At 39.7% G+C, this 13,732-nt stretch overlaps 1 protein-coding gene across 2 annotated transcripts in view; it reads right to left on the bottom strand.

Moving 5' to 3' along the window:
* The window catches only part of LOC131550949 (corticotropin-releasing factor receptor 2), a 105,345-nt gene that overhangs the window by 39,447 nt on the left and 52,166 nt on the right, over positions 1-13,732 (bottom strand). The window lies entirely within an intron of this gene.

Genomic DNA, 13,732 nt, shown 5'->3' with positions numbered 1-13,732 from the left:
AAATGAGCAGGGAGCAAGAAATCATGAATCTATTAGGAATTCACATGGAGGAGCCATTAAACACGTCTGGTGAAAGACCCCAAGAAAAAACAGTTTAACAATGACCAGCAGGCTGCTAACAGAACACATCAGATATTGAGCAAGAGAGATTGTCATGAATTACTTGAGTCTATGTCATCAAACGTATTCATTTTGCAATATGCAGCTGATGCCAGTAAGCTCTCAACCATACTGGCAGCTTTTTAACCGCATTCACTTGTATCACTTTTGCATGCCTATGCATTTTAAAACATTTTCACATTACTTAAAAATAATAATAAAATAGCAACAAACATCTTTTCTTACTACAAACTGTTGTTTGGCAATATTAAACAGCCTATTATTATTAATAGTCACCTTCTATTCTGACCATTAGTCAAGAAACACAGCAGGGGTCATGATAATTACAGCTTTAAGAGCATTCTAAAAAAACAGCTCACTCAAAGCGAATCTCGTGTTTTAAGTTATTTCAAATTTAATTTAATTTGGATGTGACTGAAAGTGATAGTCCGAGTGGGTGAGTTGTTTGCTTTATAATTAGTCCCTCCATTTCCACTAATTTGTTTGACTGATTCATGCCAATTTACAAACATGATAGACAGGCATTATGACACAGCAGGGGTAATGAGCCGATAGCAGGATAGAAACATTGCCTCCTCTCATGACCTTTTGCCTGTATGTAACAGTTCCTCCCTCACACCCAAGCAATGCTACAGGAGCTATACTGCAATATTATTCAGTTTTTTATCTTGTTTTGTTTCACTTTTTTGCCTCCTCAGAGAAAATGTCACTACTCTGTGCATCTTGCAAAAAAAATAAATAATAATATATATATATATATATATATTTGGCCTATATCTTAAACAAGAAACAGCAGAAACAATTTGGTCAAAGGAAATTTATGCCAATAGTGGCATTTTGTCTTATCTGCTGAGCTGGACCCATTAAATCAGCAAAGTGACAGAAGTGTTGGTCGCTTGACTGAAGTATGATTTTCTTGCACATGTACACACTGCAGCTAAATCTGGTTGTCCTTTTATTGCTTAATCCTGATCTGGACACACACAGTTCAGTAATTTACGGGAGTGACAGCTACAACTGAATTGACTCCTGAAAAATTATATGTAGTGTATACAGAACCAAACAGAACAACTTGTTGTTAAAGGGGTCATCGGATGCGACATGCACTTTTACATGTTGTTTGAACATAAATGTGTGTTGGCAGTGTGTGTACAACCACCCTATAATGATAAAAATCCACCCAGTGTTTTTTTTTTTTTAATCTACTAAAATAATTACCCGAGTCAATATCACTGTAGGGTGCCTTTTGGTGTCCTATACATACAGTAAATAACTAATTTGCCATGATAACTTAACATAAAAATGACTATGGAAGGGTGTGTTATATTAGGCTAAGTTTTTATATTCATAACAAAAGTATTACTTGGCTCTTTAGATACATTTTCTAGATTTTTCTTAGTTTTGTGTAAGAGGATGCATGTTATTTTGCTATGTCCCATGCACTGCTCATTAAATTTGACTGAGAGTAGAATACAGTCAAATCATAAAATTAAGTATTTTTGTCCTCTATTAATATTTTGTAATTTTTTTGTTAAACTCAATTTGAGTGTATTGATCATTTGGTCATAAAAATTTTATTTTTATTTAATAAAAAAGAAGAGTTTGGCCATCCCCTTTAGTGACATCAGGACAACAGATTTTTTTGTCAGTATTTTCAAAATATGTCAATTTAAATTAGGGGTGTCAACGTTAACACGTTAACGCATGCGATTAATCTAAAAAATTTAACGCGTAAATTTTTTTTTTTACGCAAATTAATCGCTTGATAAGGTTTGACCCCAACTTCTTCCCGTTATCGCAGCGCGGAAGGTTATCTATCATTGTGTGATGATGGTACAGCGAACCAGTGTTGCCAGGGTAACGGCACAAGTGGGCTATTTTGAAAATACAGTCGCGGGAAAAATTACATTGCCGTGGGTTGCTGTTTTTTTTTTTTGCGGTTCAAATAGATCCTTTTACTAATGTGTATTATACTTGGAATGTATCCCTGGCAACTTAAGAATAGAGGGGCGGTTGTAACATCAAACAACGTGAGTTTCAGCAGCGCATACACAAATAAACATGACAACAGCCACTATAGATTATATAAGATCATAAACACACGATTACGATAGGATATTTGTATGTGACTTTCTCAGAAAAGAAGAAAGCAAACTCATTGCCTTTGCTGTCGGAGAGTATTTCACTGGGAATCTGACTTGGGGGGGTCGTCAGTCTCTCAACAGTAGCAAAAAGAGTGCGAGTGTTGTTTAAGTTACTGTTTTTGAGGTTTGAGAAGAAGGTCTGTCTAGCTGTGGCTAGTTCCACATTGAAAGCATGAAGGCTGTCTTTATAGATGCTATAGTGAATTTCAAGTTTCGTCTTCCGCCACATCAGCTCAGCTTTTCTGCATTGTCATTTCATACTCTGAACTGCTGTTGATTTTCTCCAAGATGATTTTTGTCTGCCAGTCTTTTTGCTGACTTTTACCGGAGCAATATCATCAATAGCATTCTTAGCTTTTGAGTTAAATGAATCCAGGAGAAGATCAACAGAGTCTGCAGAAATGCTTGGTGTTAAAGATATAGCCTTCATAAATAGCGCACTAGTGTTCTTGTTAATGCATCTCCTTCTGACAGAGACAGATCTAGATTCAGTGTTAACAGAGATCAATACTTCAAAGAAAATACAGAAGTGATCAGATAGTGCTACATTCTTAATAACAATGGATGAAATATCTAGACCTCTACTGATGAGTAAATCTAGAGTGTGTCCACGATTGTGTGTGGGTCCATGCACATGCTGAATCAGGTCAAAAGTGTTTAAAAGAGTTATAATTTCTTTTGTAGTTTTGATTTCTGTATTATCTATGTGAATATTAAAATCCCCTGCAATAGTAAAAGTCAAACTCTGAGGAAATCATTGATAACAGTTCTGTGAACTCTTCAACAAAGTCTGGAGAGTATTTTGGAGGCCTGTAAATAATGATAAACAGAATGCGTGGAGCACCTTTCAGCACAATACCTAGGTATTCAAAAGACAAATACTGACCAAATGACACTTGCTTGCATTGATAAACATCTTTAAATAGAGCAGCTACACCTCCACCTCTCCTAACAGTCCTGCAGACACTTGTAAAGTTAAAGTTAGGAGGGGCTGTTTCATTGAGGACTGTTGCTGTCTTCTAGCCATGTTTCATTTAGAAATATAAAATCCAGGTTGTTTGTGGTTATTAAGTCATTGATCAGAAATTATTTATTTTTTTAGTGAGCGAATGTTTAAAAATGCTAACTTGATGGAATTACATTTTGTGTCTACAGCAATCTTCGATTGATGAATTATAGGCAGATTAGATGGGTCAGCCGTACGGCTTGAGAAGGCCTTAGACTTTCTATCACGTGATAAAACAGAGATAGAGAAAGCTACAGGCACACTGGGTTCCTGTTTGTTCTGTAAACATTTGTGCACGTTGCTGCTAACATAGCGGGGACCCGATACACATCACTGAGAGTAACTATCAGTTGTTTTTGGTTCACCTACAGCCAATGGAGGAGGGTTTGGGCCCTGGCGTTGTGGCAGCGGTTGGAGAGCTCTCACAGGAGGAGGAGGGAGACTGCTGGGCTGCAGTCTTTGGTGGTTGTGGGGCCCGCCGTTTTTTAGTTGATATCTGGGGGCATGCAGCGAAAGAGTGGGAGAGTTTGGTCCCAGCATACACCAGTTCCTCCATTTTCTGTGAGAAGCTTAGAAGTGGAGATGCTGGAGAGAGGGATAGTGTGTCTGGTGAGCGAGGCTCTGGCTCTGGTGTTTCCGGTGACTGTGATATGTTGTCCTGGCTTCCCTTGCTGTTTTCCAGAAAGTCGTCCTTGGGCGCTGAGTCTTGGAGCTGTTGTAGTACATCACAGTTTGTCTGTGATGAGGTCTGTGGGCAGTGCTCAGCTGGGACAGTTTCCAAGAGCAGTGCTTGTTGTGGCTGCGTTGCATTATCAATGTCCTTGTGGGATGTGTCAACCACATGATGACTCGGAAGCTGATATGAAGTCCTGTGGTCACTCATATTCTTCATCAGAATGTTCCGAAGTTCCTTGTTCACATCAGAGACGGTTGCTTGAGGAAAGCAGCATGTAGTTGTAGTCCTGCTACTGATGTTTCTGATAATAGAGTCGCCCACTATCAGAGTCCTGGGCTCGGCTGCGCTCTGAGCTGAGTGCCGCTGTCTGCTCGACCTCGAGTGCCTGTTAGTAGCAATGTTAGCTGCTGGCTGATATGATCTATGTTGAATCACATTTGGGGATTCCTCACCCACATTCATCAATACTTCAAATCTGTTCTCAAGCTGTATAGGGGGTGGTAGAATACCAGTGTTTGCAAGCTTTGTCATAGCTGCATCTGGGGTAGAGGATGCTACCGCAGCAATACGAGATACTCGTGACAATCTGATGTCTCGAGTGCCTTTAGGTCTCGCTCCCTGTTTTTGCCATCGATTAATCTGTCGATCAGTTTTGTTTTGTTCCTCTACACTTGGTATAAACTGTTGAGATTCACTAGATTCACAGGACTCACCAGCTGTATGCTGAGGGGGTCCGTGATGACGATCTGCTGTGTGTTCCACCTGTTTTGGATGTCCAGCAAGTAACTTTGTTTCAAGAACCACAATCCTTTGTAGAAGTTTGAATATAATTTGAAAGCAAACAAATAACCCTGTTTAGAAAAGGGACATCATACCTTTCAGAAAATATAATTTGCATCTTAATTTTGCAATGAAAACGTATTTAACAGTAATGTATATATCCATGACAGGGTGGATATATCTTATATATCTAGTTTATGCTTTAAATATGATGCCCATAATTATCTAAAAAAGAATGTGTGGGAGCTCAGCTAATATGTTTCTATAGTATTTAAGTGTCTCACATCAGGACAACAGGACATCACCATAGTGTCTCACTCTATGGTGATATTGACCCACCCCTTTCTCAAATCAAGCCATTCTCAGCTTCTTGTTTGTGTGACATCACACAGACCCAGGCCCTCCCACAATTGTTTGATTGGCAGTAGAGTTTCAGCACAGACTGGACTGGTGTCTTACCTTAGACCCACCCTGAGTGAGCTGTCATCAGTCCACCATTGTTTCGACGCTGGAGCAGATGTAGACACTAGATAAGTATGACTCCTAAGCGATTGAAGTGTTTTGTTGTTGGATGTAATAATGAACATAGCAGTCATCATTTACTCCCGACATCTGAGCTGCTGAAGACACAGTGGATTATGTTTTCTTGTGAAGGGAATACACCCCCCAATATACCTAAATGCAATATACCTATCTTCGCGCGAATCATTCGTGATCCAGCTTCACCTTCAGAAGAAGTGAGTACACTTTTTTTTTTTTTTTTTTTTTTTATGAATCTTTGCAAATTGCCTTTCCTAATAACGTGCTAGTTAGCAAGTTTCACGATGAATGTGGCTAAAGTTTACCGTCTCTCAGAGAGCGGCTCGGAAGAGAGAGGCGGGGTGTGCAGAGTCCATTTGGATTTAAAGCGGCATGCAAGAAAACGGCTTGCTCTGAAAAGACTACCATTGAGAAATTTCAATGTTATAAACTTTTCATTAAGACCCTAAAGAATCATATCAACTTGTGGAAAATGGGCATCCGATGTCCCTTTAATTACATATTTAAATGCGTATCAGAGTTGTCATGCAAGAAATCACAGTGAAGGAGGTACGTCTTAACTCAGTGTTGCCAGATCTTGACATTAAAAAACAGCAAACAAGAACAAGCCTATAATAAATTTAAAACTGGACACGCTGCTGTCTGGGCATGCTGCTGTCCTTATTCCCCGAGGACAGCACCCTGCTAGTACTTCTTGGTGACTTCAACATCCACCTTGACAAGCCATTTGCTGCTGACTTCCACTCTCTCCTAGCCTCTTTTGACCTTCAGCGGCTCAACACCACAGGTACCCATGAATCAGGTAACCAGCTCGACCTCATCTTTATACGCTATTGTATCACAAATAACATCTTGGTCAAACCCTTGCATGTTTCAGATCATTTAATTACTTTACATATTACTTTTAATCTACACCTACCTTCTTCCACAACAGAACTGCACTCCACTGGTTTGAGTCTTACCGCACAGGTAGGTCCTTCAGGGTGTCTTGGGGAGGAGGGGTATCCAAATCACATCAGCTGGTCACTGGGGTTCCTCAGGGATCAGTTATTGGACCCCTGCTCTTCTCTATATACCCTACATCACTGGGACCCATCATTCAGGCACATGGCTTCTCCTACCATTGCTACGCTGATGACACGCAGCTCTACCTCTCATTTCAACCAGATGATACAACGGTACCTGCTCGGATCTCAGACTGACTGACGGACATCTCAGCATGGATGAAAGTACATCACCTGCAACTCAACCTGGCAAAGACAGAGCTTCTCATCTTCCCAGCCACTCCATCAGTACAGCACCAGTTTACCATTCAACAGGGCACATCAAGCCAGGAATCTTGGGGTGATCCTTGATGATCAGCTGACCTTTAAAGATAATATTGCAAAAACAGCACGATCATGCAGGTTTGCACCACTTAACATCAGGAAGATCAAACCCTTCCTAACAGAACATGCAACACAGCTTCGGGGACACTATACTGTAAAAAAGCACCGTCTTTCGGATGAGACGTTAAACCGAGGTCCTGACTCTCTGTGGTCATTAAAAATCCCATGACACTCATCGTAAAGAGTAGGGGTGTAACCCCGGTGTCCTGGCCAAATTCCCTCCTCTGGCCCTTGTCAATCATGGCCTCCTAATAATCCCCATCCACTTGATTGGCTCTATCTCTCTCTCCTCTCCACCTGTAGCTGGTGTGCGGTGAGCGCACTGGCGCCGTTGTCCTGTGGCTGCCGTCGCATCATCCAAGTGGATGCTGCACACTGGTGGTGGTTGAGGAGAGACCCCCCCCACATGATTGTAAAGCGCTTTGGGTGTATAGCAATACACAATAAAGCGCTATATAAATGCATCATTCATTCATTCATTCAATCAGACCTCTGCAAATGATTCAAAATGCAGCAGAATGTCTTGTTTTCAATGAGCCCAAAAGGGCCAATGTCACATTGCTTCTCATCTCTCTGCACTGGCTACCAGCCGAGGCTCGCATCAAGTTCAAGTCATTGGTGCTTGCCTACATAACTTCCACGGGCTCTGCACCCTCCCACCTCCACTCTTTTCTAAGCGTCTACATCCCCTCCAGAAGCCTGCGGTCGGTAAACGAGCGGTGGCTCGTGGTCCCAACGCAAAGAGGCACAACATCTCTCTCCAGGACATTCTCTTTCACCATACCCTGTTGGTGGAATGACCTACCTACCTCCATCCGGAGTCCGGACAGCCAAATCCCTCACAAACTTCAAGAAACAACTGAAAACTCATCTTTTACATGAGCATTTAACTGCCTTTTCTTAATTTAAAAAAAATAATAATTATATTTCTTCACCTTTTCTGTTCTCTTACTATCCTTATCCCTTCCTATCCTAGCTTTTACTACTTTGAACGATGACTGAAATCTTATATAACAGGCACTTTTATTACCATCTTTTATTGCCACATTTATTGCCAGTGTTTATTGCCATCTTATGGTAAATCACTTGTTGTATTCCTCATTTGTACGTTGCTTTGGATAAAAGCATCTGCCAAATGAATAAATGTAAATGTAAAACCAGACGTGTCACATGTTGCGAAATGCACCTGGCTACTTTAATATCTCCATAAAAAAGATCGCTATATGAGCCAAGCCCAAACAGCAAGCCCAACGACGCCTAATAAATGTCACTTATTATACGTGGACATGGCAACCAAGAGTGTGCTCTAATATTTTCTAATAATTATCTTGGTCGCTGTAATATTTGGTCAAAAATAGCGGAAACCAAATGCTTGAGAACTGTAATTTATTGCATTCATTCCCGTATTTAAATATAGTTGTCACTCCTGAAACTTTAGAGTGTGTACATGGTCTGGATGTGCTTAACTGCATTGGTGGACTGCTGCCTACAGGCAGCTCTGAAAACCCACAGAATCCTCTAGCTACACAGACAGAGAACGCTGTGAATGTCAAATATCAAACAGTTTACACAAGTCCTTGGAATGGCATTTAGCATTTTCAGTAATACATGCCTCCAAATATTATGTGGAGCTCTTCACAATAATCTGTACTGCACTTTAAATACTTTATAACATTTAATTGCATTTGTGCCAGAATCTTTCAAGTGCTTAATAATGTGACAATCTGTTATTTAAGATAATGAAATTCACTCATTTTCAGAATGTTGACACCAGTTGTGTTGGGTTGGGTTGCGTTTCTAAATATAAAGAGCTCAGATATTTAAAATGCCATATTGGATATAATAAAATTATAGAACATATAATGAAAAATGGAAGCATTTTATAATTAGCATGACCTGTGTGGCAGCACTAATTTGACATTTCAGTTCAATGCAATCAATAACTGAGTTCAGCAAATGTCATCACAATTAAACTGTCTGCAATTAAGCTGATATTTTGAAGAATGTCAGTATCCAAACAGTAACTTGCATAGTATAGGGGAAAATACTATAGATGTCAATGGCTACCATCAACCGTTTGGTTACAAACATTCTTTAAAATATTTTCTTTTGTGTTCAACAGAAGAAAGAAACTCATACAGGTTTATAACAATATGAGGGTGATTAAATTATGACAGAATTTTTATTTTGGGGTGAACTATCCCTTTAATCAGGGGTATACTGAGATTGAATTGAAACGAGACACTGAGCAGTTGAAATGATGCTTACAGCCTATCTTTTCCCATATTCAGCTCCTTCTTGGAAATCGCCGCCTTGCAGGACAACCTCAGCCCTGAATGGTAAATTCAATGTGCACTGTGCAACAATACTAGGTTAATCTCCTCACATATATGGTTGAGGAATATATATGCTGGCTGGACTTCAGAGGCAGTCAAAGAGCTTAGACTGTGACTAATTTGGCACTCTGTGCCACCAAACACTCAGTTTGTGAGATCGGCCACTTGACTGCAGTGTTTGCTGAACTTCACTCTAACAAAGAGCAGTTTCAGAATGTTGATGCAGAAACACATTATGACTCATATTCGACCAGGAGACTGGCTTGTTATGTTCTGAAAGATGCATAAGATTTTCATATTTTAATCATTCAGAAACACAAAAACGTCCTCAGGTTTCTTCTGGCGGAAAAGCTTACCAATTTTAGGATCTTCCTTTTAGCCTGGCCTTAGCTGCTTCTGACTCGACTGTGACTCCAGGTCATGCATGTCTTGAATTACCTCAATGACTGAATAATTCTGACTAAATCAGAGGCTTTGGTGTCTCAGCACTGAGACCTTGTTCTCAATCACCTTCAAAGGCTGGCTATCATTGCTAACCATACTCTACGTTAGCAGCAAAGTTACTAGATAGAAACCCAAAAGTTGATGCTTCAAAAACCGCAGAACACAATAGTAATCCATATGGCCTGAGTTGATGAATATCTTCTGAAACTAAATAACTGGTTTGAGTATACTTACACAAGTTTCACAATGCACTCAAAAAATTATTCTTGGCACGCTTTATTATTAAGTATTTGCATATATTTGATTTTATTCAAATAATAATTTTTAAAAAATGCATGTACTCTGATTCTTCTCCCCGAGTTGCCATCTTCCACCATTTTGGAGAGTATCCCAGAACGTAATCAGCGCTGTTTACGCTCATCATGCGGGCGCTGTCCAAACAGTCTTAGCCCAAATGTGACCTCAAGCTGGCACTGCTGGCCTCCTGTCGGCAATAGCATGTACCCATTCAGCCAGAGCTGGGCGATGTGTGGCAATGATGGCACAGCGTGAATCACGGCAAACAATATGAGGGCCGATTGTTGGTGGGAGGAGTGTGGCCCAGATCAGTCCAGTAATCATGTGGCCCAAATCAGGCAGTGACCTGACAGCATATTATGAGAGCCATGAAAAAATTAAATATGATAAAATGATCACAGAAATTTTTATGTAGTATTGTTTAAATTTAATCTTTGAAATGACAAGTCAAAACAGAACAAAACATTATCATATCAAAATTAAGCAAATCAGTAAATCAGTCAACTGCATTAAACTGCACTTAATTATAATTTGATTATATTTTATATTATTATTCTCAGTACAAATAATCTTAGAATCCTTACATGGAGAAAGAGAGAGAGAGAGAGAGAGAGAGAGAGCGATATCATTTAACCATTGTCATGTAATATTTATTTGGTTTATCATGGGGCACATAATTTTATTAATATGCTGTCATGCACAAGCATTAAATAAAATGATCATAAAAGTATTTTATTTTTATTCAAATTCTCGGTATCCATGTGATGCTTTGTGTGAGGGACAGATCCAAATTCAAACCATTCATCAGCGATATGTATCTCCTTCCTCTGTAGCTATAGTAACAATTTAAAAATTTGCCGTTAGGAAGTTTTACAACACGTTTTGCAGCAGCGATATCAAACGGTCATTGGCTCTTGCCGGTTTCCTCATAGATTGCGACATGCCGTGTTTCCGGTGATGCGTGTTTTGAATAAGAAACATGCGCCCTCACGGAGTGGATTGATAGTGTTTTCAGCGCTTAACAGCTTTAATTATGCCCTGCTCCTCGCACTAAACTATTATATCCTGCCAGAAAGGACTGCGACTGCAATATATCGTCATTTGGACTTCTGTGGTACTGCTCTTTGACATTTCTGCAATAAATTCTTGATTACACGTGTCTGTCTGTTACGTTACTCTTATAGACTAACTTTATACACTCACTCTTTATTGGTTAATTTGTTCTTTATAAAAACAAAACATTTTCAATGCAATACGTTTTTTATTGCACAGTTACATGACCTATGGATTTTAAGGCTGATTTTCTATTCAGTTTAATTGGCATAGTTTGTGTATACATTACCAAAACATTTCACAAAATGAATAATGGCGATTATAGTCATACACAATACAGTAATATCAAATATTAATATTCTGTATTGGGTCTGGGCTATATAAGGCTCAGGTGTGGCTCAGATTTGGGGATTCTGGTTTACTTAAGGCTGAGAATTGGTACCAATAATAAATATAATAAATTTTGGCCCAGTTCAGGACCAGTTAAGGGTGATTACTGGCTGAGATTCGGGCCGGTTATGGCCCATGCGTGGCCCTTGTCTTTAATCCAGTTCTGGGCCACTTCAGGGCCGTCATTCTTTGCGGTACTTAGGCCGAGGGAAAAGTGATTGTGTGGCCCGGAGCTGGGCCAGAAAAGATGTGCTGTGTGGGGTCTACTGAACATAAACAACGCTGATTACGTTCTGAAATTTGTTGTCATCCTGAAATATGTACATAGGTACATCTTCCAACATGGTTGTATGAGGAATGAAAAGCTACATAAAAGAATTATTGCCAAACATTCAACAATCCAGAAACATAAAATCCTAGACTCTTAAGTATTTTCTTGTTTAAATCCAAATGGTGACTTTTTTTTTTTTTTTTTTTGGATCAGGCAGAGTTTGCAAACAACGTGCCGTAAAAATTTCTGAATATCACACTGTGACTGGCATTGGGACACTACTCATTCTCTTTGTTTATCCTTCAGGACTGTGAAAGTGCTTAGGATGAGTCTGGGATTGCAGAGACAACAGTGGGAAGGTATGTCTTTTGGGCAGAGGCCGCTGGTCCTGGAGATGAACCTATGGATATTGGTGTGGAAGTTCTGTAGTGTCACAATTGGATGTTTGATGCTTTTTAGACTGATTTATGAGCTTAACTTATACTACACAAAAACCTCAAGTGCACGTTTGAAGTCTTTCAGAAAATCCTGATAGAACTGGATACAATCAAGCAGTCACCAAGGCACACCAAGCAACGACAACTGAGATGACTTGTTGCCAATTTAAATGTTAAAAGATTAAAATTTATATGTAGAATGTTCCTTTTATACTCATGTAGTCCTAACATGTAATTGCATGGGAGTATGGTGGCGCAAGCCACTCAACCCCTGAGCCTTATGTCATTTTTTCTGACCACTATCCTGTTAGTCTAAATTATTGCATGTCACAGATTTTTTTTAAATGTTAGTGCAACATAAGTAGTACTGTTATCATTGATATACATCATGTATCTGTCTGTCTACCTCAAGTTTCCACAGTTCTCGAGGAAACTGAGCTTATTTCTGCACTCTGTTAAAAATGTTTGCATGTATTTGTGAAATTGTATTAATTGTGAAATTTATTTTTGAAAATGCTGTTTAACTTTAATGTGCATGTAAATATGAAGACACTTTATTTTTGTATATAGCCAAAACTTTGAAGCATTAATAAATTGATAAACTGTAACAAGGATGGTCTGGCTGTTCTTTTTGTGTGTTGTAGTTAGATTTTGTTGTAGCACATAGTGATTGGGTGGGTGGGGGTTAATAAATATTATGAAATACATTGGGTTTATTAATAAACATTACATAATGTTATGCATTTTAAGTACATTGGGTTTATTACACGATAATACATAATCCTGTTTAATTAATTTTAAGAATTGGGCTTAAATATTTTTTGAGTGTGTTTCAATCATGCTTCAAAATATGCTGATATTTACATATTTTTCTCACATCATTTTGTTTCATAAAACATTGATTTATCATCTGAGATTGTATGGATTACCATTGTATTCAATATATTTATTTTTTGAAGTGCCATCTTTTGGGTTACTATCCACTTGCACTATACAGACTCAAAGAGATGGATTATTTTTCTTAAAAAATATGATGTGTGTTCCACAGAAGAAAAAGGCTATAGAGTAAATAATGAGAGAATTTTCATTTTTGGCTGAAGCTTTAGATTCCTTTAATGAACTTTAGATACTACCACCTGTAGTTCCCCTTCAGGAACTCGAGCTGCGTCGAAACGCTTTGGGAACGCCTTCAGCGTGACCACGCTCTGAATCACGTGTGTAATCAGACTAATGGATGGGTGAGACGTCACGAGCGGGGTGACGTAGAGACCAGGAAGCATAAAAGCATGTGTGGTGGAATCGGCATCAGCTTTCTGTGATTCAGCAAGCGCTGTGTGTGTCAAAAAAAAAAAAGAGCTCATTACGAAGTGTTTGTCACTGCGTATACTTTGCTCTCAGAGGACTCTCTTTGAGGAGTTGGTGGAGGGAATAGAAACGGGCGATCCCCTATCTTATTCCTTTCCCACCAGATCCAGCAGTACAGAGGGTTTGACGCTCCGCCTGTCTTTCTCTGAGGAGGTGGACGTGGAGGATGTCGATGAGCTTTCGAAAAGCATATTGTTTGCATAAGCATATTATGAATGAATTCATTATGAGCAGCATTCCTGGGGAGCGGAGCTCGCGCAGTCAGCTCTCGAGGGGGCTGATTGTGCTTCTCCCTGCTGCAAATGCTCCACTCCCACCGGGCACGCTCCGAGGGGTGTATCCGTGCCTGCGAGCTCGCGGTTCTGGTCCCGCTGCTGCTGAGGCACGGCGGCGATTGAGATCGCGGGGATCGCATATGGACCTGGTTATCGGGTTGGAGAAGGGCTCGCCCTTTTTCCTCCTGCATTCCCTAGATCTAGCGCTCT

Source organism: Onychostoma macrolepis, chromosome 02 (assembly GCF_012432095.1).
Source record: "Onychostoma macrolepis isolate SWU-2019 chromosome 02, ASM1243209v1, whole genome shotgun sequence".
Taxonomy (NCBI): domain Eukaryota; kingdom Metazoa; phylum Chordata; class Actinopteri; order Cypriniformes; family Cyprinidae; genus Onychostoma; species Onychostoma macrolepis.
The sequence above is the reverse complement of the archived record's forward strand: the minus strand, read 5'-3'. Positions and strand labels throughout refer to the sequence as shown.